The sequence below is a fragment of the Pinus tabuliformis genome, chromosome 8 (assembly GCF_031772625.1).
Source record: "Pinus tabuliformis cultivar Carrire ecotype Pingquan chromosome 8, CPIR1, whole genome shotgun sequence".
In the NCBI taxonomy this organism is placed as follows: Eukaryota; Viridiplantae; Streptophyta; class Pinopsida; order Pinales; family Pinaceae; genus Pinus; species Pinus tabuliformis.
In genome coordinates this window covers 2005601026-2005627482 of record NC_142294.1, presented here as the reverse complement: position 1 = coordinate 2005627482, position 26457 = coordinate 2005601026, and positions in this window count along the sequence as shown.

Sequence of the window (26457 nt, the reverse complement as noted above, 5' to 3'; positions counted from 1 at the left end):
TTAACACAGGGAAAAGTCGCGTATAGGGAATAAAACACTGTTTTTTATATTTTTGGACCAGGTCTGGAAGGAGGGGTTGCCCTAGGCCATAAGTGCAGCATCACAAACCATAAGAGTGAGATTTGGAGCTATAACAATAGTTCATGCTCGTTAAAAAATAAACATAAGATCGAGCAAGTGTTTCAACCCGCGTTTAAGCTCGTTAAAAAATGAACTATCCTCCGGTAAATAACCACCGTGAATGTAACATTATCAGCCATTAAAGCCTTGGTCGTGTTTGCACCGTCACCTCCACTTTTCCATTGGCCGATCATTCACCTCCATATGATTGTTTACCCATTTTGAGGAACAGCTATGAAGAGTGATTTCATTAGCCATCCTTGTGACACTGCCATGATTTGGAAATTCCAATCCTTCCCTGGAATTAGCTGCTACCCTTTTTATCACTCGTTCCTCAAAAGACGAGTCTTCTTTAAGCTCTTTTCATCTGACTCGTGAAATATGAAAAGATTGCCGAGTTTTGGCCTTCCAGCTCGATAAAGTGACCGGAAGAGCTATCCCTCCTCTAGATTTTAATCTTTTTGGACCTGAGGGATTATTGCACAAAAAGATCGAGCGCTTATTTTATTCGGCTCGTTAAAAACTATCGAAAACTCATCCCTTCTGTATTGTTTTATACTTTTTTGGACTTAAGGGATTAGATGACGAAAAAGGACTTTCGGAGTTGACTTTACGTACCTTTTCGGACTCTCTAAAAATGAAAAGGACCGAGTTATCTTTGTCGTTAGACTCGTTAAAAACATTAAATAGCGACAAACTTGTCTTTAGACGAGAACGAGTTTCACTATCACTAGGCTCGTTAAAACATAGCGATGGGTTTGCCCGAAGGGTAAATTATAGAACAAGCATATGTTATCCTCCTCAAGCTTGACAAAAATAAAGAGGTACTGGTCAGCAATGACTGGGGAAAAGTTGGGAGAAACTCAAGAAAACTTTGATGGTAGCAAGTCGCTCTTGAACATGACACTTTTCCTTCGTACCACAATCGGGTTGGGTTGTTTCATTCACCGGTCACATCACCATGGTCTCGCCATACCATCCATACTTGGGGTAATGCTACCAATCCATCGCATCAGTGTCACCATATGTTCAAGAGAAGTCGTTCAGAGAAGTCACCTGTGTCCCATCCACTACCATACATTATACTCTTTCATGACCGCCACCCTGAATCATATGTCATCAGATCGTTTTCACCTCCATCAAAATCATTAGCTCCGTTCCGTGTCATCGATGTGGGATTCATTAAGGCCCTCCTTTGACGGATCGCTTCTTGTCGACATCAGCTCATTATCCAAGAAGTTGATCTAGGAACACCCCCTTCAGTACTTTGAAGCTTGCATGCCTCAATGGCAAGTTTCTCACTTCCGGCGACAGGTATACATCAATGACCTTCAACCGAAAGATTTTACGTGGTGTTCGACGCCAAGTCCTCTATTCAGACCACGTGAATTGTACTGCAGTACCTTGAGGGTCATCATCATTATCGGTGATTCCTCTCGCGCTTGTTAACAGTTTACATCATTGACTGGTAATCAAGCGATGTCTTTCCATGTTCGACTTCAGAGCAATTCTCACATGGATCGACTTGTACTTAGAGTGAAGATCGGACGAGATTGAAGACCCCGGATCTAGTTTCATCCATCCGGGCTGCGATATATATTCAAAAAATAAAGACATATAAATGTACAGCTTTACAGCACAGATAATCATCCTACTAAAAGGATGATGGCTCTATCAGAATCATCAGTCTATCATCAGACGATTGTCTGTTATATGTACATGAAAATGAATTTATAAAGCTGAGCATGGGAATGCCCGCCTCAGCTAGATCATGAAAAAAGTATGAAAATAATGTATTGTATTGTATTGTATTACAGGTCTCCTCCCAACATTGAAAGAACTTCGGATCCTCCTAATAAAGCATTTCACCCGATAAACGGCCTCATACTTTAGGGGGCAACTGTTATAGACATTTTTGTGCCTTACAGCTATAAGCATGAAATGTCCATAATCCAAGGGATCCAAAGTCCCTAAACATGTTGTTCCTACCCCTAGAGGAACAAGGCTAACAAACCACAGCAATTCACAGAAGTTCTCCACCAGAAACTACTCAAAAACAAGTCAATTCAGGATCAATTCAGAAGCTCCAGTAGATGCCTGCGTCGAAATGCAGAGGCTACACTGGCTAGTTGCATTGCAATGCAGGTGGAAGCACTACCAGGGTGCGCTAAGCGGGAAATGACAAATGTCAGGGTCTCTTGTGAGAGGTGTCAAGACTGCGGAAGCTTCCAGAATCTTCCTCCATGACACTTGCCTTGCTGAGTTCGACTAAGTGATGAGTAAGAGGCTCTTAGTCTCCAAGTGGAAGTAAGAACTGACAGAGAGAGAGGACACTAGTCAGATCACAAGCTAACTCATCCTCACTCCAAACATCTATATATGGATCTCTTCTCCATGAGATCTAGAGGCTGGAATTTTGTTATTGCAAAGAATTGCTGTTGGTTTGAGATTGGAATCATTGGGTGCTTAATGCTTTGAAGGGAGGTGAAGATAGGAATTTCATTTGCTCGGAAGGAGATGCTGGATTGGAACTCTCTTGGTTGTATCTCCTCCTGAACCTTGTTATTCATCAATAAAGCTATCTTGGTTTCTCCTATATGCTGATGTGTCTTTGATGTATGATTGCATTAGTGTATTTGGTTTATTTCTAATCCTGAACTAGTTATGAATATGAATCCATGTCTTTGTGTAGTGTTCCCTTCTTGTGATCTTGCAGGAACCTGTTGAAGCTGGGCGGGTGAGAAGGCAAGTAGTTGGGAACTCTCAAAGAGAAGAGAAACCGGGTCGAGGGACAAATGGAAGACACCTTAGGTGGATAGGATCGTCCTGCAAGTCATCGCTCGTGCGCAATATCTGGACTTGGTCTATACTCAGTCTGGCACGCTCTACGACAAAACACCTGATGCCCCTAGACCGGAATGCAATGAAGCTTGGGGGGCATGCACCTCGATTTCCGTTAATATGCTGGGGGCATGTAAACTTCTTATTCGAGCAGTTTTAGCATATAGTTCATGCTCGTTAAAAAATAAACGCAAGATCTCAGCAGTTTTAGTGCATAGTTCATGCTCGTTAAAAAATAAACATAAGATCGAGCAAATGTTTTGGAGTTAACTTTATGTACCTTTGTAGACTCTCTAAAAATTAAAAGGACCGAGTTATCCTTGTCATTAGACTCGTTAAATGCATTAAATAGCGACAAACTTGCCTTTAGACGAGAATGAGTTTCACTATCGCTAGGCTCGTTAAAACATAGAGATGGGCTTGCCCGAAGGGCAAGTTATAGAACAAGCATATGTTATCCTCCTCAAGCTTGACAAAAATAAAGAGGTACTGGTCAGCAATGACTGGGGAAAAATTGGGAGAAACTCAAGAAAACTTTGATGGTAGCAAGTCGCTCTTGAACATGACACTTTTCCTCCGTACCACAATCGGGTTGGGTTGTTTCATTCACCGGTCACATCACCATGGTCTCGCCATACCATCCATACTTGGGGTAGTGCTACCAATCCATCGCATCAGTGTCACCATATGTTCAAGAGAAGTCGTTCAGAGAAGTCACCTGTGTCCCATCCACTACCATACATTATACTCTTTCATGACCGCCACCCTGAATCATATGTCATCAGATCGTTTTCACCTCCATCAAAATCATTAGCTCTATTCCGTGTCATCGATGTGGGATTCATTAAGGCCCTCCTTTGACGGATCGCTTCTTGTCGACATCAGCTCATTATCCAAGAAGTTGATCTAGGAACACCCCCTTCAGTACTTTGAAGCTTGCCTGCCTCAATGGCAAGTTTCTCACTTCCGGCGACAGGTATACATCAATGACCTTCGACCGAAAGATTTTGTGTGGTGTTCGACGCCAAGTCCTCTATTCACACCACGTGAATTGTACTATAGTACCTTGAGGGTCATCTTCATTATCGGTGATTCCTCTCGCGCTTGTTAATAGTTTACATCATTGACTGGTAATCAAGCGATGTCTTTCCATGTTCGACTTCAGAGCAATTCTCACATGGATCGACTTGTACTTAGAGTGAAGATCGGACAAGATTGAAGACCCTCGATCTAGTTTCATCCATCCGGGCTGCGATATATATTCAGAAAATAAAGACATAGAAATGTACAGCTTTACAGCACAGATAATCATCCTACCAAAAGGATGATGGCTCCATCAGAATCATCAGTCTATCATCAGACGATTGTCTGTTATATGTACATGAAAATGAATCTATAAAGCTGAGCATGGGAATGCCCACCTCAGCTAGATCATGAAAAAAGTATGAAAATAATGTATTGTATTGTATTGTATTACAGGTCTCCTCCCAGCATTGAAAGAACTTCGGATCCTCCTAATAAAGCATTTCACCCGATAAAAGGCCTCATACTTTAGGGGGCAACTGTTATAGACATTTTTGTGCCTTACAACTATAAGCATGAAATGTCCATAATCCAAGGGATCCAAAGTCCCTAAACATGTTATTCCTACCCCTAGAGGAACAAGGCCAACAAACCACATAAATTCACAGAAGTTCTCCACCGGAAACTGCTCAAAAACAAGTCAATTAAGGATTAATTCAGAAGCTCCACTACCTGCCTGCGTTGAAATGCAGAGGCTACACTGGCTAGTTGCATTGCAACACAGGTGGAAGCACTACCAGGGTGCGCTGAGTGGGAAATGACAAATGTCAGGGTCTCTTGTGAGAGGTGTCAAGATTGTGGAAGCTTCCAGAATCTTCCTCCATGACACTTGCCTTGCTGAGTTCGACTAAGTGATGAGTAAGAGGCTCTTAGTCTCCAAGTGGAAGTAAGAACTGACAGAGAGAGAGGACACTAGTCAGATCACAAGTTGACTCATCCTCACTCCAAGCATCTATATATGGATCTCTTCTCCATGAGATCTGAAGGCTGGAATTTGGTTATTGCAAAGAATTGCTGCTGGTTTGAGATTGAGATCATTGGGTGCTTAATGCTTTGAAGGGAGGTGAAGATAGGAATTTCATTCGCTGGGAGGTAGATGCTGGATTGGAACTCTCTTGGTTGTATCTTCTCCTGAACCTTGTTATTTCATCAATAAAGCTATCTTGGTTTCTCCTATATACTGATGTGTCTTTGATGTATGATTGCATTAGTATGTTTAGTTTATTTCTAATCCTGAACTAGTTATGAATATGAATCTATGTCTTTGTGTAGTGTTCCCTACTTGTGATCTTGCAGGAACCTGTTGAATCTGGGTGAGTGAGAAGGCAAGTAGCTGGGAACTCCCAAAGAGAATAGAAACCAGATCGAGGGACAAACGGAAGACACCGGTTAGTCCATCCATCTCTCTTCATTCTTAATTCATAAAGGAAGAATACTAGAATAGCTGTTTCTGTTTGTTGCTAAGGCACTGTCACACCTTAGGTGGATAGGATCGTCCTGCATAGGCATTTTTCCCCACAATAGCAGGCGCAATCAGTGTTAGCATTGTCTAATGTGAAATTGCACAATGAGAGCATTCCTTTATACTTTTCGTACAATAACACTGCCCTATATAGCTGAAGGTACATGGACAAGCTACAATATACTTATGTACATGGAATGAGGTATCACACTTGGAATGTATCGTAGAAAAGTTAGCGATAGCTGCTATGTTTAACGACGTCGAAACATGTCTCTAGCCTAGAACCTCTAAATGTTATGTGTTAAGTTACAATTCTCCACTAGGTTAATTCAGATAAATTTTAAGTTGATCTTCTTAATAATTTTCCTTTCAAGGTTCCCCACGTGATGTCTTTGAAATTCCTAGAATGCAACTAATATGATAATAATTCTTTCCATTCAATTTGAATAATGAAACCCTTAGCTAGTAGGGATAGAGGAATCATATTCTTTTAATCAAAGAACAAAGAGCATATCTAATGAAATTTCCCTAAACTATTCCTATGAGCACACACAAAAATTTTCAATGCACGATGCAATTTTTTCTTTTCAATTCCATTAATGTTGAGATGAACAAAAGGAAACTAATGCACATAAAATCAATCAATCTTTTTGCAAGAATGAAGACTTTACGACAGTTCCTTTTCAAAAGAAATGAACACTTTTACGACACTTTCTTTTGAACAAAGATTAATGGACTATAATCTAACTTTGACAATGAATCAATAGTGATAAAGAAATAATTTAAGAAACACTAAACACTCAAGGCCAAAGTAGGGCTAGGAAGAGAAATACAAATTGATTTCAGAGACACAACAATCATTGATCTTTCAACAAGAAAAAACAGAAGGAAATTTGGGAAAAATCAAGTCAAAGGTGGGATATTTGACCTAAGGAGGATCAGCGCAGCCCTAAATGGGAGACAGTGCACTTCATAGCACTATTCTCAAGCCAAGGGTGCTCTATAGCACTCTGTCTCTTGAGCAAGCCTGTGCTGGTGCTAGAGAGGCCATTCTAGGGGCTTTCAAGCACAATTTTAACCAAAAAACACTTCAAAAAGGCTGAAACAAGATGAATTGAAGCAAGTAAAGTCTACAAGGGTGTACTAGGATGAAGGTAAACTACCCGGAATGATGATCGATCCCCAGTGGGGTCACCAATTTGTTATGTGGAACTTTTCATGTACAGGTAAACACAATCTCCCTAGGTGGATAGCTACACGTAGAACAACAGAATTAAAGTGTTTAACCTTTTTCCATAGAAGATAAATAAGACAAGAGACCTACTTATTATCTTTTGCTTCCCCTTTGTATCCTTTGTATGGCTCCCGTCGCTCCTTCTCGAACATAATCCGCTCGACAAGTACCTGCAATCATAACAGAAGATAAAAACCAATCAAAGCAAGAGATCTATCTAATATAAGCAAATGGAATCGAAAGCCTTTAAACATATAATCATCATACATAAAGACACGAATATGGGAAAAGGTTTAAACAACTTTATTAAGTAGAAGGAGGAGTTACAACCATGAAGATTGATCCAATGTTACTCCTCGAGCTTGAGTTCCATCCAACATCACATCAAATGCACAACACTCTGATAGCATAACAATGCTTTCTTACAATCTAAACCTCACACCAATAGTATCTCCTTACAAATTCTCAAACTACAACCCTTGAACACATAGATGAGTGCTCAATATATAGGAAAATGGAGGTGGTTTGGTCATAAATGAGGGCATTGAATGGCCTTTCAAACATAGAGTTAGTTACCATGGAGGAAGGGATGAGAGGATATGAGGTTACTTAACTCATTTCCTATCCAATTTCAAGCTCATAGGAGATGATAAGTGTGGTTATATTATAGAATGCTCCAAAAGATAATAATATTCCCAGAACCCTATGAAGAATTCACTCAATCTCGCCCAATGCAAGTCAAAGTGCGCCTAAGTGCACTAAAATGCACCCTTACATGGGCCTACGTGCACTAAAGAACATTTAACCCTAACCAAGTGATCCAGATTTAAACAGGAACGCAAAAAATTACAGAGATAACCATAAACACAAGTACGCAGCGGAAATAATACTTCATTTCATTAATGTAAAATACTGAGATATGCCTACAAATAAAAGAATGAAAATAAATAGCTAGGGCGATGGTAGCTTATCTCTGAGAAGAGATGTGGTGGCTACATGCCTCTGAATTGTGTTACAATGAGGCTCGAAGGCCTATTTATTGTTGAGAAACAATGGAAAACCCTAAACATCCAAAAACCTAACCCTAGAAGATGAAACACCAAACTGTGGGCCCCGTTTGGGTAAATTGGTACATCAACTTCTCGGGGTTGTAACTTTGGCATGCGATCTCTGTTTGACTCGTATAATATCTCGTTAGAAAGATCTATCAGAGAACTAAAACTTTGGGAAGAGCAACATGGGTCCATGGACCCATGTTGCTCCCAGGTTTCCCAAAAAACGTCATTTACGGCCTCAAAACGGCTCCGGAAGTTTAGGACCCAAAAAACTACTAAAAATAGTAAATTGTGCTACAGTTAAGGAAAGTGAAAAGCTGAAAGAAACAATGGTGGGGTTCCAAGTGGACTTGGCGGGTGGCCACCAATATTGACCTGGATCATTCCTCCCCCCTTAGGAAGCAATTGTCCCTATTGCGTTTAGTTCCTCCATGAGATGAGGAAACTTCTGTTCAACTTGGTCCCTGGTGAGCCACTTGCCTTGGTGAAGGAGTTGGCCTGCTTTGACAACTTGATACATTTGGATGTTCTGCTCGTGAGTGTGCTTGATCTGTGTGTCCATGATCTAATCAATTGCAGCTTATTCCAAGTAATCTGGATTTAACTCTGTGGGTGTGAGCTATTCTGCAATGTCAGATCTGTCTAGTAATGGTGGAAAGTATGGCCGAAGGCAGTCCACATTGAACACTGGGTGCAGGCCAAGGAATGGGGGAATGCTGAGCTCAAATGCATTGTCTCCCACAGCCTTGGTAATGGTGTAAGGACCATATTAGAGTGGTCTGAGTTTCTAATAGGCTCTGGTAAGGCGCTCCTCTTGCAAATGCAACTAGACTTTGTCGCCCACTTGAAACTTGTGTGGCACCCGATGTTGATCATGTCGCTACTTGTACTTGGCATTTGATTTCTCCATAATGTCATGGACTTGCTGGTGAATATGTTGGATGTGCTCAATGAAGCTATTTGCCTTATCTATTTCGGACTGGACATGAGCCAAATTTGTGTGAGTAGCTGCAAATGACATGGCCACATCAATGGGACATAGTAGCTAGAATCCCAAGCCCACCTGGAAAGGGCTATGGCTAGTCGAGCTGTGGAGAGCCTGGTTGTAGTTGTGTTGAACATAGGGGAGGCTCTCGTTCCATGTGCATGGATGATTTGAGTTGTACATGCGCAGAATGTGTACAATCATCCTATTGACAACCTCTGTTTGGCCATCAATTTGAGGATGGAAGGCTGTGGACATAGTGAGTTTGGTGTCCAGCATCGACCAGAGACTGGACCAAAATGTACTAAGGAACCTGCTATCTTGATCTGAGATGATAGACTGGGATCCCAAAGTGCACCCACACTTATTCAAAGAAGAGTTTAGCAGTGGCTTATGTTGTGATATTCTTCTTGTAGGTCACCATAATGGACCGTTGAAGCCAAGCAAGCCTTTGAAGGTATAAAACTGGCCCTTACCCAAACCCGAGTGTTGACTAATCCACAGTTTGACAGAGAATTTATCATTTTCTCTTTTGCCTCCCAACATACTATTGCTGCGGTTTTATTACAAAAGGATGACCAAGGAAATGAGAAGCCAATTGCTTTCTTTAGCAAAGCCCTCAGAGATGCACCTTTGAAGTATCAAATCATGGAAAAACAAGCTTATGCTTTAGTCAAAGCAATTAAAGACTTCAGGATTTATATCCTCTATTCCCATGTTATAGCATATGTGCCAAGTCCTATTGTCAAAGACATTCTCACTCAAGAAAATTTAGAAGGCAGGAGAGGAAAATGGATTGCCAGCATACTAGAATTTGACATTGAAATAAAACCTACAAAGCTAATAAAAGGGCAAGGCTTGGCCAAATTAATGACAGAAACAAATTTCCAAGTCCTAGACATCAATCAGCTGGAGAGTGAAACAGAGCTGGCGACTCCAAAGATCAATGAAGCCTTTGAACAATCCCCCTGGTATTCTGATATCTGTTATGTGTTACAAAACCTGTGTGCTCCCCCAGGACTGTCCAAAACTAAGTGTAGGTTATTAAAAATGAAAACATCAAGATTTTGTGTCATGGATGGCAATTTTCTTTGGAAAAACCATGAAGGGATATTGCTGCACTGTTTAATTGAAAATGAAACTAACAATATCATGCAAGAGTTTCATGCAGGAGACTGTGGTGGACACTTGTACTAGAAGTCCACTGTGGACAAAATACTGAGGGCTGGATACTACTGGCCCACCATGTTCTCTGATGCCAAGAAATTTATTACATCATGTCATAAATGCCAAGTGTTTGAGGGAAAGAGACAACTGCTGCCACTTCCTTTAAGGCCTATTGCAACAGAAAGACCTTTTCAACAATGGGGACTGGATTTCATTGGGGAAATCCATCCCTCATCTTCAGGCCAACATAGATGGATTTTGACAGCCACAGACTACTTCACCAAATGGATTGAAGCTGCCCCGTGCAGACAAGCAAATGACTCAATAATCATTCAGTTTTTGGAGAACAATATATTGGCTAGATTTGGCTGTCCTGATAAAATAATAACAGACAATGCTGCTGCTTTTAGATCCAAGAAAATGGTGAATTTCTGCCACAAATTTCACATTACTTTGGGCCATTCCACTGCATACTATCCCCAAGGAAATGGCCTAGCTGAATCATCAAACAAGAGCCTAGTGAACATCATAAAAAAGGTGTTGGAAGAAAATAAGAAGAATTGGCATAAGAAACTAGTCAATGCCTTATGGGCAGATAGACTAACGACCAAAAGATCAATTGGGATCAGCCCATATGAGTTGGTTTATGGACTAGAGGCCAAATTTCCTTCATCAATAGGAGTGCCTGTTATGAAGCTTCTTCAAGAAAACCAAGCTGAACCAAATGACATGCAAAGAAGGATCAATCAGATAATTTGTTTGCAGCAAACCAGAGACCAAGTTTTCAGCAGAGTTCAAGTTCTACAAGAGAAATTAAAGAAGGCCTTTGATAAAAGAACTAAGGCAGAAGATTTCAGTGTGGGAGACAAAGTCCTCAAGTGGGATGCAAGAAGAGAGGAGAAGGGAAAACATGGAAAATTTGATTCCCTTTGGAGAGGACCATTTGCTGTCCAAGCAGTACAAGGAAACAACACTTACTTCCTTAAGAGTCTCAATGAAACTGATTTGGATGAAGGTCCTGTGAATGGCAGGATGCTGAAGCACTATTTTGAATATCACCCATAAGTGCAGCCTGAGGTTCCCTTGTATATATTCAGATGTATATATTATTTTCTGTTTAGATTGTAAAAATGCAGTTTTTGAAGATTATTGACTATTAGCAGAAGACACATAGAATCAGAGGTCCACCAAGAAGATAAGCACACAATTTTGGCATTTCAAAGCAGCACACTTCAAGTTTGGGATAAAACATGTCAAGGGCCAAGGCAATCTGACCTGCTGTTCTTGGTCTTTCAAGTGAAAAACCATCCCCATGTGGAGCCACTGTTGGATACCTATACCAATAGGTTTCATATTTCATGATTGACAAGGGAAAGTCCAAATATGCTCTGCTTTGACTACTCAAAGATCCCATATTTCCTAGAAAAAAAAAACAAGGTGTGTTAAGAGCTTCTCCTTGTTTTAATTTTGATGACCTTGGTTCATATTTTGATGGCTGACCCAACAGTTTAATCTGGATCATGCCATGCTTTCAATTTTCAGTTGTAGATTAGAGAAAGAAGTCTGTCCAAACTGTTTAATCTTGGCAGACAAGTAGCTCAGGTAGAGAAGTTAAGGTTCCCAACTGCTTAATCTGGGACCTTGGAAGCAATAAGGATAGAAATAGATAGAAACACAAAAGAAAAAGCCAAAGAAAAGAAAAGGCAAGTAAGGGTTTGCAAGCCTAAATGCACCCTCCAAGAAGAAACAAAAAATGCTAGGCAAAGTAGTTGGGTAAGTAGATGAGGTTGCAGAAATGGTATCCATTTCAGATTGGATGATCAAAATAAGAGAAAAAGAGTAAAGAAGCATGTCTAACCTCCCACTTCCCCTTTCATGTCATTTACTAACATCCCCTTGGAGTTAACATTCATGGAAGTATTTGTGGTAATGTGATTGAATTTTTATCTTTCGAAGCCACATTTCTTGTCTAAAAATTCTTTTCATTTTGATCTACTCTCTCAACTAAGCAAGCTTCAAATACACTTAGTGTTTTCCCCCTTCATTCATTCTCTATCCATATTAACCCTAACTCTACTATGTAAATCCCTCATATTACCTTTCCCCTACTAGTATTAACACCATGGTGTATAAACCCCAAATTTTGTATAAATACCCACCCCTTGGTATTATAGCCAATAAGTCCTGTGTCAGGGATCAAATGACACCTGGTCATCTTGATAAACCTAAGCCCAAAACCCCTTTCCTTTTCACAAATCTATTTTCCCACTTTTTAACCCCCATTTACACATAAAAAGCCTTGTTTATACCCTTATCCGCTTCAAATGGCAAAAAACATGGAAAACCCCCTTTTCCTCTTTACCTAAAGTCCAAAGGGCAGGCGCATTTCCACAGAAAATTCACAAAAACCCAATATACCAAAGTTTTCTGCCAATGCTCAAATCCCCAGAATAACTATTAAAATAATCCCCGCCCCTCCCTTTACCTATCGATCCCTTTGTCCTCCCGACGACCGTCCGATCAAATAACCGAAGATCCAACGGCTCTCAAGGCTTCAGACTCTTTCCGACGACCGTTGATTACCTGCCCTATCCCCCTATCACATCAACCCTCCGATAACCGTCCGATCATGCCCCCCAGATCTGACGGCCATCACTGCATCGAAGCAGATCCTTTGTCCGGACGATATCTTCCGATGGCCGTATTGTTGGCTACGTCATGCGGTAGCCACGCGTCCCCTCCACGGCTCATCGGAGGTATAACTGACGCTTACCGCCACCGTACTATAAGCAGTGCGATATGAAACCGCCTCCGGTTTCTGGTTTCCCTCATTCCATCTGCATTACGTCATCACCACATCATTCCACCGTCACCCCACGTCACTGCCACTTATGCCGTCGTGTCAGCCTCCCGCTCAACCATTGGCTGACCTATCCTGCCACCTCACCATCCCTGTGGCCCAATCAGAGCTCGCCACCTGGCCTGATGACATCATGCTGACGTCATCCGACCCTGACCCCACTTATGACGTCATGCTGACGTCAGCACAAAAACGCGCCAAAATCGCCAAAATACAAATTTAGACCAAAAATTTCGCGTTTTTGCTATTTTTGGCAAAAGCTGCGCTGTTTGTTCTGCATGCAATTTACGTATAAAACTTGCACCAGCCTGCTGAGGAAATTCCGAGACCGCCAGAGCGTCCATCACTCGTGCATTAGCAACATTAAGCCGACGGAATCCACCAGGTATTCTCCATTTTCACTCTGCAAATCCATTTTCCATGAATTCCGGGTATAGCCTGTGAGCGGACCTTAAAACGCCAATTTCACCATTTAACTCTACTGTACTAGCATTCATACCAAACCAGTGCTGCCATTACACGTTTAGGAGGCCACATTGGGCAAATTTAGTGGAAATTCCACGTTGGTTCGCGCAAACGTGAACCAGCTACCTGCAAGAGACAAATTCACCACTAAACAAACTCTGCTCAAGTCTGCTGCTGTCCTATTTTGTTCAAAAGCAGTATTGCAATTGCTGCAACCTTTCCCATTCACTCTTTGTCCTTATAAATTCCCATTTTGCCCAGAAGAAGTTCCTTTTGTGTTACTCTGCATAGTAACACCAGCCCCTAAAGAACAGAATCCTAAAAGAACCATGGATCCCCCTATGGCTCCCATAGTGCTAAATGTTCAACCTCTGAATGCCCCTCAAAAGAATTTGAAATGGCAAGCTTTGGCAGATATGGATTACCAAATTGAAGAAGAGAAGCTTATGAGCAGCAAATTCCACCTTCATCTGTTGAATGAATTAAAAGCCAAGCATGAAAATGGGACAGATATACTGGGCTTATGGGACTCTTTTCTCCCTATTTTTAAGCTCCCTCAGGTCAACCAGTTCCCTGAACTAATCCACCTCTGTGCTGAACAATATGATGTTTCTCAGAGAGTTGTTCTTGACCCATCTGGTGCAGTACTTTTCTATGTTACCCCTCAAGCTATCAGAGACATGCTTTGCTTCAACCCTCAGAAGAAGTTGGTTCCTTTATCACTGGTAAATCTGATAAAACAAGGGGATAAACTCACAGATGCTCAAATTGTTAAATTCAATCAATTATACATCAAAACTAACATTGTAATGGGCCCTCCAATTATTCATGTATACCTCAATGAGCTGGGCAGAGACCTTGCAGATATGATTTCTCCCATCTTGGGATATAGTTCAGTCGAGCATATTGATACAACTGTGCTGGTATTGATGCTTATGTTTGCTCCTGGCAAGTCACCAATCTGCTATGACTACGCCACCTACATATCAGACAAGATTCATGAGCAATTGATGAATTTAAGGAGAGATAGGGTGTTCAGATACACCTCCTACATTTACCATCTGATCTTGTATCATCAACATGAGAAACCAGTTTCATATGGGTACCCTATGACCCTAATCATTTCATATCCACAAGGAGGCTCAAATACAAGTTATCTGCCTACGATCACCATAGCATCCCCCACATTGAAAAATATACAAACCAAGATAAATGGAGGAGAGGGACCTTAGAAGAACCCTTGTCACAAGAAGAGCTGAACAAAAGGGCACTAAGGAATCTAAATAAGTTGGCTGACCTTGAGCTTTGTCCATAGGTATTCACACTTCCAAGTACACAAACGGGAGTAGCTGAATCCTCCTCAACTGCCAAGCAGCAAAACACCAAGGTAACTGAGAATATATCCAGCAGTGGCAAAGAAAAGGAGATGGAGACAGAGCAGACACATCAAGAAATGGAGACAGAGCAAACAGATAAACAAGAGCAGCAGCAGGCAGAGTTACAACAACAAGCAGAAGGGCTGCAGCAAGGGCAGCAAGAAGAGTCAGAACAGCAAGAGCAACAACATCAAGAAGAACAAAGGCAGGAGCAGCCTGCCCAGCAAAAAGAAACAGTGGAAACTCCTCAGACCACTGAAAGAACGGTGCCTACAAGGCAAGAGACTACCTTTGATGCCTCGGTCCTCCAAACCCCTCAAAAGGAGGATACATTTGTTTTTATTAAAAGGGATAGAGAAACTCCCCTGACATCATCTATAAACCAGGGAGAGAAAAGGCAGAGATTAAATGATTTTCCAGAGGAGGACATAGCAATAAGACAGGCATTGGGCATGGGCCCACCCAGCAGAGAAGCTTCAGCAAGTTCCTTCCAGCAGGAACAGGACAGGACCATGGGAGGGGAGGTCAGCTCCTCCAGCCAACAAAAAGAGGGAAGCATCAAACAGCAATTTATAGACATTAAAAGGAGGAATGATCCTATTAAAATACAGCTGTACAATCACCTACTCAACATGGATCCTACCAATCAGTAAAGACTTATGTCTGCCTTTGATGTAGGTGAAGGCAAAATGATCATGAGTCATTTTATGCCCACAGCTCTGCATCCCCAATCTGCCTCAGATTACCTCAGGACCAACCTGGAGGTCATGGCCAAAGACATACACCCAATGGACAAAATTGAACTGCATAAACAGACTGGTGAGATGGTGTATGCCTCTTTAGCAGATGAAACATTGGAGAATTATAAGCTAAAGAGCAGCCTCAGTGCCACAGCCTCTCAACTGGAATTGGAGAAGGCATCATCCCAGGCAAAGGACAACAGAATAAAGTCCCTAGAAGACATAATCATTGAAATTGGGCATGATCCCAAAGATATTTCAGGGATACAGGAAATTTTGAAGTTGAGGGATGCTGACATGGCTGCCATGAGAAAGAAAATCAAACTCCCTGCCACCATGCACCCTCAGACAGATGAGGTAGCCCAACAAAGGCAGGAGAAGGACACCATAGATTTGTTGATCTCCATTTATAAACAGCTTATTCAAGCACAAGACAAACTAGGAGAATTAGAGGCTGCAAAAGCAGCATTGCAAGCAGCATTAAAACAAAGAGAAGAGGGTCAGACCTCTCAACCTCCTCCTCAGATCATCAATCTCGAGGAAACTGCTCCTATCACTGCCCCTCCTCCTCAAAAGACAGAACAAACAACAACATCTACTTCAGCAGCGCCAATAACTACAGAGCAGGCCCAAAGCCTAGATATGCAAAAGCTGAAGAACGAAATCCAAGTCCTGGAAGCTCAAATGTTGGAGCTCAACACAGCCAAAGAATCTTTGGCTAAAATCAATGATAGATATGATAAGTCCAAACAAACTGTGGCAGAGAAGGACAGGGAGGTGAAAGCCCTCAAAAACAAAATAAAAGAGCTAGAGAATGAGCTCAAGTTAGACAAAGTGGTGGCAGAACTGAAAATAGTACTATGGGCTAACATTGGTCGATCCATCAATGAGCAGTGGCCATATATTGAGACAATCCATGAGCAGCTAGAGCTCATCCCAAAGGCACAGAGGGAAATTCACAGAGCACGAACTCAATTGAGCAATATGCCTGAAGTGGCCACTAGAATGATCAATGTACTTAATCATAAAACAAGTTCTCAGTTAACCATCATGGGAATTACAAACCGGACTGATACTCTCCAACTGATCAAGAGGGTTCTTACTCTTAGAAATCCGGTACAGACATTGGAAAGAAGAACCCAAGACATGTAGACTGAGGTGAACAGATTTTTAGAAAAATTTCAAGTGTTAGAAAGCAGAGGACTCACTGGCTTACTGAACAGTGCAGGGAGATTGTTCAAACATGACCAATACGCTAAAAGGGTCAATACATTTTCCACTAACCAGATCAGTGATAAGCCCAACACCTCAGAGGAAACAGGGCCAGCCACAGGACAGTCTCTTTACAACAGAGTTGAGAATCTGTTTTTTATAATGAATGAGATCAATCACTTGTTTGGGGTGGCTCCCAATTTCTTCAAGTACACAGAGGTAGAGGAGACAATGGATGCTATTCTCAGGCATCAGCTCCCTACGCAAGAATGGTGGACAAGTGCAATACAGAAGATTTTGTAAACAGGGAGTCACTTAACAATTTTGTTTCTTAATATATCAGTTATCATGCAAAGCAGAGTTTAACAAAATCAGCATGCACAGCAGATCAAAGCTGAGCCAACTCAGTAGAGGGATCAGCCAACAAGGCAGAAATAGAAGACTACAGGTGGCAGGGCCGAGAAAATACAGCGCAGCAAGAAATAAAGGCGCAGTTATCAGCATTAAAGCTAAGCATTGCAACCGACTCAATGACCTCCAAAGGTCAAACTACCCTCTGACAAACATAAAGAGCATTTATGCTGCATTAAAAGCTACAATAACTTCTTCTCTACTTTCTGAACAAATTTGTGAAGATATTTTCTCTCTCGGATGACTCAATGCCTGAGATATTTTGTATACGCTTTCCTATAAAGTCCCCTTCGCATAAGATTGCAAGGGTTGTTGTTGATTTCTCCTAAAGAAATTCTTATGCTGTAATCCTTTCAGAAGTTTAATAAAGAAAGTGATGGAATTTCTTGGATTTCTGAGCTGTTGAATGCGTTTCGGTGCCTGTTGATGACTGCTGAATTCCTGTGTATTTCACCATACAATAAGTCTCTGTAACTTCTCTCTGTCAATTAGTTGTTTTGTTAAAATTCATATATGTTATCTGATTTTCTATACTAAGCAACAAGGAAAAAGAATAACTTTCAGGATTTATTCTCTGAATACCCTGAGTTCAATCTGTGTTGTTTATGAATGTTTTCTTCAGCTGTAGTCTAGATAAGTGTAATTCTTAATTGCTGCACTTTCAGAATACACCTTTCACCGTGGCCTTTGTTACAGGAATTCAAGTTTTGCTCCTGTGCAGTGTGCTCACTTTCACCTCACCAACTTAATAGAAAATTCTTAATTGCTTTCTGTTGGTTGACATACATCACCATTTAAGCTAATTTTGTTTGTCTAGAGTACACAATAGGCCCTGTAGTTTGAACACCACCAGTCCAGCATATCAAAACATTTCGCAACTCTAGACTCCATTACCCAATGGTATTTCACTATCTAAACACTATATCATAAGACTTGAAAGAAATCCTTCAACCAAAAACATAAAACAAAACCTGAGCATAATAGCTAGCCTAAAAACACCATCATAACAGAGACAAATCATAAAGAGAGAGCCCTCTCTGATCACAGTTTGGCTAGAAACAGTGATCCAAAGATTGGTTAGTGGTTACCCCGGCCATATTCCCTTGGGAGTCATAGGGAACAACCTGGGTGTTAACATAATTGGTGACTCCACTGGGGACTGCTTAAGATTTTTAATTACTATATATCTTCCATGAGCTACTATCAAGCCTGAAATAAGTCAAGAGGCCTTAAATCTGTTTCTGTATAACATTGACAGTTTTAGGGAAGAGCTGTTTGGGAATCTTCATCTTAGCCCTGAGAATATATAGCCATTTCAAAGTCTTCCTCCAGTCCTTTCAGATATAAAGAAAGAAAATCTCTTACAAAATCCTAAAAAACAGTTAGAAGCTGGCTCCTAAGAAAAATACACGGCACACTAGGGCGAATCCTAACCCTAATCCACCCATCATTGTGAATAATCCAAATACCATCCCTAGAAACATTAGGAGGCAGCAAAGTCTTGAGCAACCTGCTGATTTGACCCCCGAGTCAGATCATCCTAGTTTCATCCCCACCCCATGCAAAGTTCTTTTTCGGTCCACCCCTAGTTCCCCTAGTTCACCCTCAACATCTCAATCCCCTCCTCTCACATCTCCATCCACTACACATACTCCTTTAACCAATATCCCATTAGCTACTCCTCCCATTAACCCTGTTATACCAGTGATCCCTGTTATCCCGTTTGTTCCCGTCAACCCTCTAAACCCTGTGAATATGGCTAACAGGTATGCACCTCTGCAGATACCAGCTAATGCTGCAGCTTTACCCCAAGACTACCAAACCAAAATCTCATATTTTGACTCCAATGGCCCCCTGACAGCTGTTCAACATGCTAAGAAAATGCAGGACCACTTTGAAACCTATGAAATAGATGATGACAGTGTCAGAATGAGGATGTTTGTTCAAAGCCTAACTGGGGATGTTAGGACCTGGTTTAGATCCCTGAATGCAAATTCTATTGCAACCCCTGATGAGCTTTATCAAGCCTTTACTACCAGATGGGAGAAGAAGAAAGATCCCCTGCACATACTTGCTGAATATGAAACAATCAAGAGAGGTCCTCAAGAGACCGTTCTGGAGTATTGTGCTAGATTCAACAATGTGTACAATGCGATACCACAAAATCTAAGACCTCCTCCTGATTTGGCCTTGTACAAATTCCCTGATGGATTTGATCCTGACATGGCATATCAGTTGAAGGAAAGAGAACCTGAAACCCTTGAAGACGCTCAAAAGGCTGCTGTCACAGTGGAAGCAAACCTGATTGCCAAAAGAAACAGGGCAAGGTTAGAAAAGAGAAGCATATATAAAGAAGAAACCTCTGCCTTTGATCAGAAGCTGGACGCCATACTCAATAGCATGAAAAGATTAGGTGATAGAGTGGAAACAGTGGAAAGAAAATCATCATGGGAACCACCTCAAAACAACCCTCCTAGGAATCCAAATTTTAGGAGAACTCAAAACCCAGGCATGGGTAAAACCAGTGCTAAGCAGGACATAAGACCTCCTTTCCAAGAAAATTATGCAGAAACTTCTACATCAGCAGAACCCAATGAGGACCCTGAGATTAACTTGATGGGTCTAGATGGTGAGAGTCAAGTGTTCTTAACACAAGAGGATCATGAGGATGATGAAATCAAACTGTTCCAAACTAAATCAGGTGAATCCTTTGACTTTAAGCAAGGCTATGATACTGCTGTTTATGAAGTCCATAAACAATACAAGCTAAGGAGCAGAACTGTGAATGTTAACCAGCCTGAGAAGAAAAAGGATAATCAGCAGCCTGAAAAAGTTATAGTCACACAACCTAGTGACAAACTGAATTCACCTACGGAAGAAGTGATTGTTGAAGAAATCACTGAGCCACTGTCCTTAAGACAGCAGTCTCTAGACACTTTACCTTCTCATCCCAATCTTACTCCTCAAGAGATGAGTAAAAAGGATAAATCTCAAAGTCAAAACAAAAATCAAGAAGAAGATGTAATGAACAAGGAAAGAACTGTCACCTATAACCCCAAGACCCAATCTGAAAAACCTTTTGATCTTGAAACAGAAATTAGCAAAATAAAAATAGCTATTCCTCTCTTGGAATTAGCCAAGCATGACAGCTACAAATTGCAAATCAAAAGGTCCCTTCAACTTACCAGCAACAAAGATGATGTCAATGTACTGGATGATACCCCAGAACTCCTATTCGGCCCAGAAGTGGATGGGAAAATAGTAGTCGTAGGGGTATTACCTTTTTATGTCAGTTTACATATTCATGATAAAATACTACATAATGCAATGTTTGATTCAGGTGCCTCTCACAATCTTATGCCAAAAGCAGTCATGGAGAGATTAAATTTAGACATAACAAGACCATACAAGGATCTCTTTTCCTTTGACTCTAGTCAAGTCAAGTGCCTAGGTCTCATAAAAGACTTATGTGTGTCACTAGTTCAATACCCTAACAAAACAATCCTAATGGATGTGGTAGTTGCTGATATCCCACCTAAGTATGGAATGCTGTTGTCAAGGTCATGGGGAGCCAAACTCCAAGGCTCCCTACAGCTAGACATGTCTTATGCAACTATCTCTGTTTTTGGACAACCAAAAAGACTATACAGGGAAACACTCATGAAATACATGGTCAGCAGTGAGGAAAAGCCTCAAAACTTTCCCATATATGCTGTCCACTCTGACATAGACTCATATATTCTCTTCAGTGATAACACAAGTCTCTCAAAAAATGATATTGGGACTAAAACACTCATACAAGAAGAAAACATTAATGAAGGAAGTACCATCCATGAAACTTCAATCAAACATACACTAGACATTGCTCCTGCTCTAGTTGTGAAAGATTTTCAATCGAATGATGAAACTGTCCTAGAAAACAAGCTAGAGAAGAAACCACAACTTCTGCTTACATTGCCACCCCATGAAAAGGTCACCAAATCTCCTTCCCAGCAGAACATTCTATGGTTCCTTGAATTTGATGGCTCAGTCAACAAGTTAGGGGCAGGAGCTGGAGTTTGGATACACAACAAAGAAAACAGCCATGCAGAAGGCAGGGCTTATAGATTGAATTTCAGATGTACTAACAACATGGCAGAATATGAAGCTCTTTTACTAGGCCTCAAGTTAGTAAAATTCTTACAAGCTGCCAGGGTTTCAATCATGGGTGATTCAGATTTAGTTATCCAACAAGTGAAAGGAAACTTTGTCACTAATGACAAAAGACTAAGGACTTATAGAGCCGCTGTTGCTGAGGTACTAAACTTTTTCTCTGAATTCCAAATTACTAAAATTCCCAGAAACCACAATCTCCATGCACATAGTTTGGCAACATTTGCTAGCACTTGCAAATTGCCACTGGAACCCAACAACTGTTTTACAGCTGAAATTAAACACAGACCCTCTGTTCCAAACAATGTCAAAGATTGGCAAGTATTTGAGGATGATATGCAAATAAACAATTTTTTAACTTTACAACAAGAATTTGCAGGATTAAATATTGACACTGAGACAGCAAGTCAATCACAAATACTTGACAGAGCAAGTCAATCACAACTACAGTTACAACAGGTTGTTCACCCAATATCACCTAGAACAACAAAACAAATGCTAAACCCAACCATTTTCAACAAAGAGAACATTCAGCAAATCCAATCAATCAATTGTGAAGAAATGACCAATGTTGAGGCTGAAATCATAGAGCTGAAAGACAACTTTTTACCCACTGGCTTAGCTCCTTTAGAAGACATTTTTGATTCAAATGATGTTCCCAGCAAGCCAAAAATGCAGCCCATCAACAATGCCATAGAAGAGTGCAACATTGGGACTGTGGAAAAGCCCAAGGTAATTAAACTGTCTGCTTCTTTACCTCCTGACCAAAAGCCAAAATACATTGACCTTTTTAAAGAGTTCCAGGATGTCTTCGCATGGGGTTATGAGGATCTAAAGTCCTATGACACCTCTGTTATCCAGCACACTATCCCCCTCAAACCTGATCAAAAGCCCTTTAAACAAAAATTGAGGAGAATCAATCCTATGCTTCTCCCAGCAATGGAACAAGAAGTACAAAAAATGTTCAAAGCAGGCATCATAGCACCAATCAGATTCTCTGAATGGATCTCCAACTTGGTCCCTACAAGAAAGAAGACCGGTGAAATTAGGCTGTGTGTGGACTTAAGGAATCTGAACCAAGTATCCCTCAAAGACAACTACCCCTTACCCAAGATGGATCACATTCTTCAAAGGGTGGTAGGGGCCTCAAGGATCTCACTGCTAGATGGATTCTCAGGCTTCAATCAAATCCTGGTACACCCTGATGACCAAGATAAAACTGCATTTACAACCCCATGGGGAACCTTCAAATATGTAAAAATGCCTTTTGGATTGAAAAACGCAGGGGCAACTTTTCAAAGAGCAATGGACATTGCTTTTTCTAAAGAGATTCATGACTTCTTAGTCATTTACTTGGATGACCTAACACCTTTCTCAAAATCAGACCAAGAACATCTCAAACATTTGAGACAGATCTTCCTAAAATGCAGAAAATATGGAATTTCTTTAAATCCCAAGAAATCCCTGTTCGGACTGGAGGAAGGCAAGCTGCTGGGTCACATTATCTCAAAAGATGGTATTAGGATTGATCCAGATAGAATCCAAGCCATCTTACAAATGCCTCACCCAAGAAATGTCAAAGAATTGCAAGGATTCTTGGGAAAAATCAATTTCTTGAGAAGGTTCATCCCAAACTTAGCAGAACTAAGCAGATTATTAAACAACATGCTAAAGAAAGATTCAAAGGTCAAATGGACTGTTGAAGCCAAGCAAGCCTTTGAAGGTATAAAACTGGCCCTTACCCAAACCCCAGTGTTGACTAATCCACAGTTTGACAGAGAATTTATCATTTTCTCTTTTGCCTCCCAACATACTATTGCTGCTGTTTTATTACAAAAGGATGACCAAGGAAATGAGAAGCCAATTGCTTTCTTTAGCAAAGCCCTCAGAGATGCACCTTTGAAGTATCAAATCATGGAAAAACAAGCTTATGCTTTAATCAAAACAATTAAAGACTTCAGGATTTATATCCTCTATTCCCATGTTATAGCATATGTGCCAAGTCCTATTGTCAAAGACATTCTCACTCAAGAAAATTTAGAAGGCAGGAGAGGAAAATGGATTGCCAGCATACTAGAATTTGACATTGAAATAAAACCTACAAAGCTAATAAAAGGGCAAGGCTTGGCCAAATTAATGACAGAAACAAATTTCCAAGTCCTAGACATCAATCAGCTGGACAGTGAAACAGAGCTGGCGACTCCAAAGATCAATGAAGCCTTTGAACAATCCCCCTGGTATTCTGATATCTGTTATGTGTTACAAAACCTGTGTGCTCCCCTAGGATTGTCCAAAACTAAGTGTAGGTTATTAAAAATGAAAACATCAATATTTTGTGTCATGGATGGCAATTTGCTTTGGAAAAACCATGAAGGGATATTGCTACACTGTTTAATTGAAAATGAAACTAACAATATCATGCAAGAGTTTCATGCAGGAGACTGTGGTGGACACTTGTACTGGAAGTCCACTGTGGACAAAATACTGAGGGCTCGATACTACTGGCCCACCATGTTCTCTGATGCCAAGAAATTTATTACATCATGTCATAAATGCCAAGTGTTTGAGGGAAAGAGACAACTGTTGCCACTTCCTTTAAGGCCTATTGCAACAGAAAGACCTTTTCAACAATGGGGACTGGATTTCATTGGGGAAATCCATCCCTCATCTTCAGGCCAACATAGATGGATTTTGACAGCCACAGACTACTTCACCAAATGGATTGAAGCTGCCCCGTGCAGACAAGCAAATGACTCAATAATAATTCAGTTTTTGGAGAACAATATATTGGCTAGATTTGGTTGTCCTGATAAAATAATAATAGACAATGCTGCTGCTTTTAGATCCAAGAAAATGGTGAATTTCTGCCACAAATTTCACAATACTTTGGGCCATTCCACTGCATACTATCCCCAAGGAAATGGCCTAGCTGAATCATCAAACAAGAGCCTAGTGAACATCATAAAAAAGGTGTTGGAAGAAAATAAGAAGAATTGGCATAAGAAACTAGTCAATGCCTTATGGGCAGATAGACTAACGACCAAAAGATCAATTGGGATCAGCCCATATGAGTTGGTTTATGGACTAGAGGCCAAATTTCCTTCATCAATAGGAGTGCCTGTTATGAAGCTTCTTCAAGAAAACCAAGCTGAACCAAATGACATGCAAAGAAGGATCAATCAGATAATTTGTTTGCAGCAAACCAGAGACCAAGTTTTCAGCAGAGTTCAAGTTCTACAAGCGAAATTAAAGAAGGCCTTTGATAAAAGAACTAAGGCAGAAGATTTCAGTGTGGGAGACAAAGTCCTCAAGTGGGATGCAAGAAGAGAGGAGAAGGGAAAACATGGAAAATTTGATTCCCTTTGGAGAGGACCATTTGCTGTCCAAGCAGTACAAGGAAACAACACTTATTTCCTTAAGAGTCTCAATGAAACTGATTTGGATGAAGGTCCTGTGAATGGCAGGATGCTAAAGCACTATTTTGAATATCACCCATAAGTGCAGCCTCAGGTTCCCTTGTATATATTCAGATGTACATAGTATTTTCTGTTTAGATTGTAAAAATGCAGTTTTTGAAGATTATTAACTATTAGCAGAAGACACATAGAATCAGAGGTCCACCAAGAAGATAAGCACACAATTTGGCATTTCAAAGCAGCACACTTCAAGTTTGGGATAAAACATGTCAAGGGCCAAGGCAATCTAACCTGCTGTTTGTTACACTAAAAAATGTCACCTTGACTACTTACAGTTAGTATGGCTCAAATCAACAGTCATGCTACCCTCTTAGGCAAGTCTTATGCCTCTGTTATCCATCTCAAACTCAAAGAAGAGAGAAAGTCTTGTAAAAACTATGTTTATCTCTGGGGTCGCAGGTTCTCTCTAGCCTTACCTGCGGGGACGCGGACCATGTTCACAAAATCTGCGTCCATGGACGCTCTGTATGTTAAGGGACAGGTGCATCCCTCTGTAAAAGGCAAAATGCGCGAGTTTTATCTTGAAAAAGTTACTTGTGGTTACTTCTAGAACATTCTAGAGGTCGGTTTGATGAAATGGATGCGCCTCCAGTTGGTTCATGTATCTCTATTAAGGGGGAACTTATCCCATCAATAAGGGAGCTATCCCACCCATAGAGGGGGATGATCCCATTGATAGTGGACCTGAATAACCTCTTTACAGCACTATAAATAAAGGCATTGAGCCAGAAGGAGAAGAGGTTGGAGCTATACATTTTCTTTGGGTAAATGCTGCAGGATTTAGGTCTTCCATTAGAGCCTTTGTGAGGAGAGATTGTCTTCACTTGATTCTACTTGGGAGAGGGTGAGCTTTGTCAAAGTAGAGGAAAACCCTTGATGGACCCTGGGAGGAACTTGCACAACACCAAGGCCAGGTTGTAAGAGTTTCTTTGTTTCGTTATTAATACAAACTGGTTTATTTTTCTCAATAGCTTGTGTTAATGAGTTATTTCATGTGTTCCTTGGTCTGCATGTTGAATATATGTTTTATTATATGAAATGCAAGTGCTTGGTAATTGTTTGATTTTTTGTGGTTACAGGAATTGACTTGAAGGAGGAGCTCATCCGGATCGTCAAGAACGGACTTCAAAAACAGCGTTTTGGAATAAGGTAAGCCTAAACACTTGTAGTTTTCATGTTGTAAAAGGTGTATTTAGAGAAAGATCACTCCATTTTGTCTTGTTTGTCATTAGAATGTCTTAGACTTCTAGGAAGGTCAGTCGTGTCCGCACCCTTGACAAATTCCGTGTGACAAATTCAATCTAACCTGCTGTTCTTGGTCTTTCAAGTGAAAAACCATCCCCATGTGGAGCCACTGTTGGATACCTATACCAATAGGTTTCATATTTCATGATTGACAGGGGAAAGTCCAAATATGCTCTGCTTTGACTACTCAAAGATCCCATATTTCCTAGAAAAAAAAAGCAAGGTATGTTAAGAGCTTATCCTTGTTTTAATTTTGATGACCTTGGTTCATATTTTGATGGATGACCCAACAGTTTAATCTGGATCATGCCATGCTTTCAATTTTCAGTTGTAGATTAGAGAAAGAAGTCTGTCCAAACTGTTTAATCTTGGCAGACAAGTAGCTCAGGTAGAGAAGTTAAGGTTCCCAACTGCTTAATCTGGGACCTTGGAAGCAATAAGGATAGAAATAGACAGAAACACAAAAGAAAAAGCCAAAGAAAAGAAAAGGCAAGTAAGGGTTTGCAAGCCTAAATGCACCCTCCAAGAAGAAACAAAAAATGCTAGGCAAAGTAGTTGGGTAAGTAGATGAGG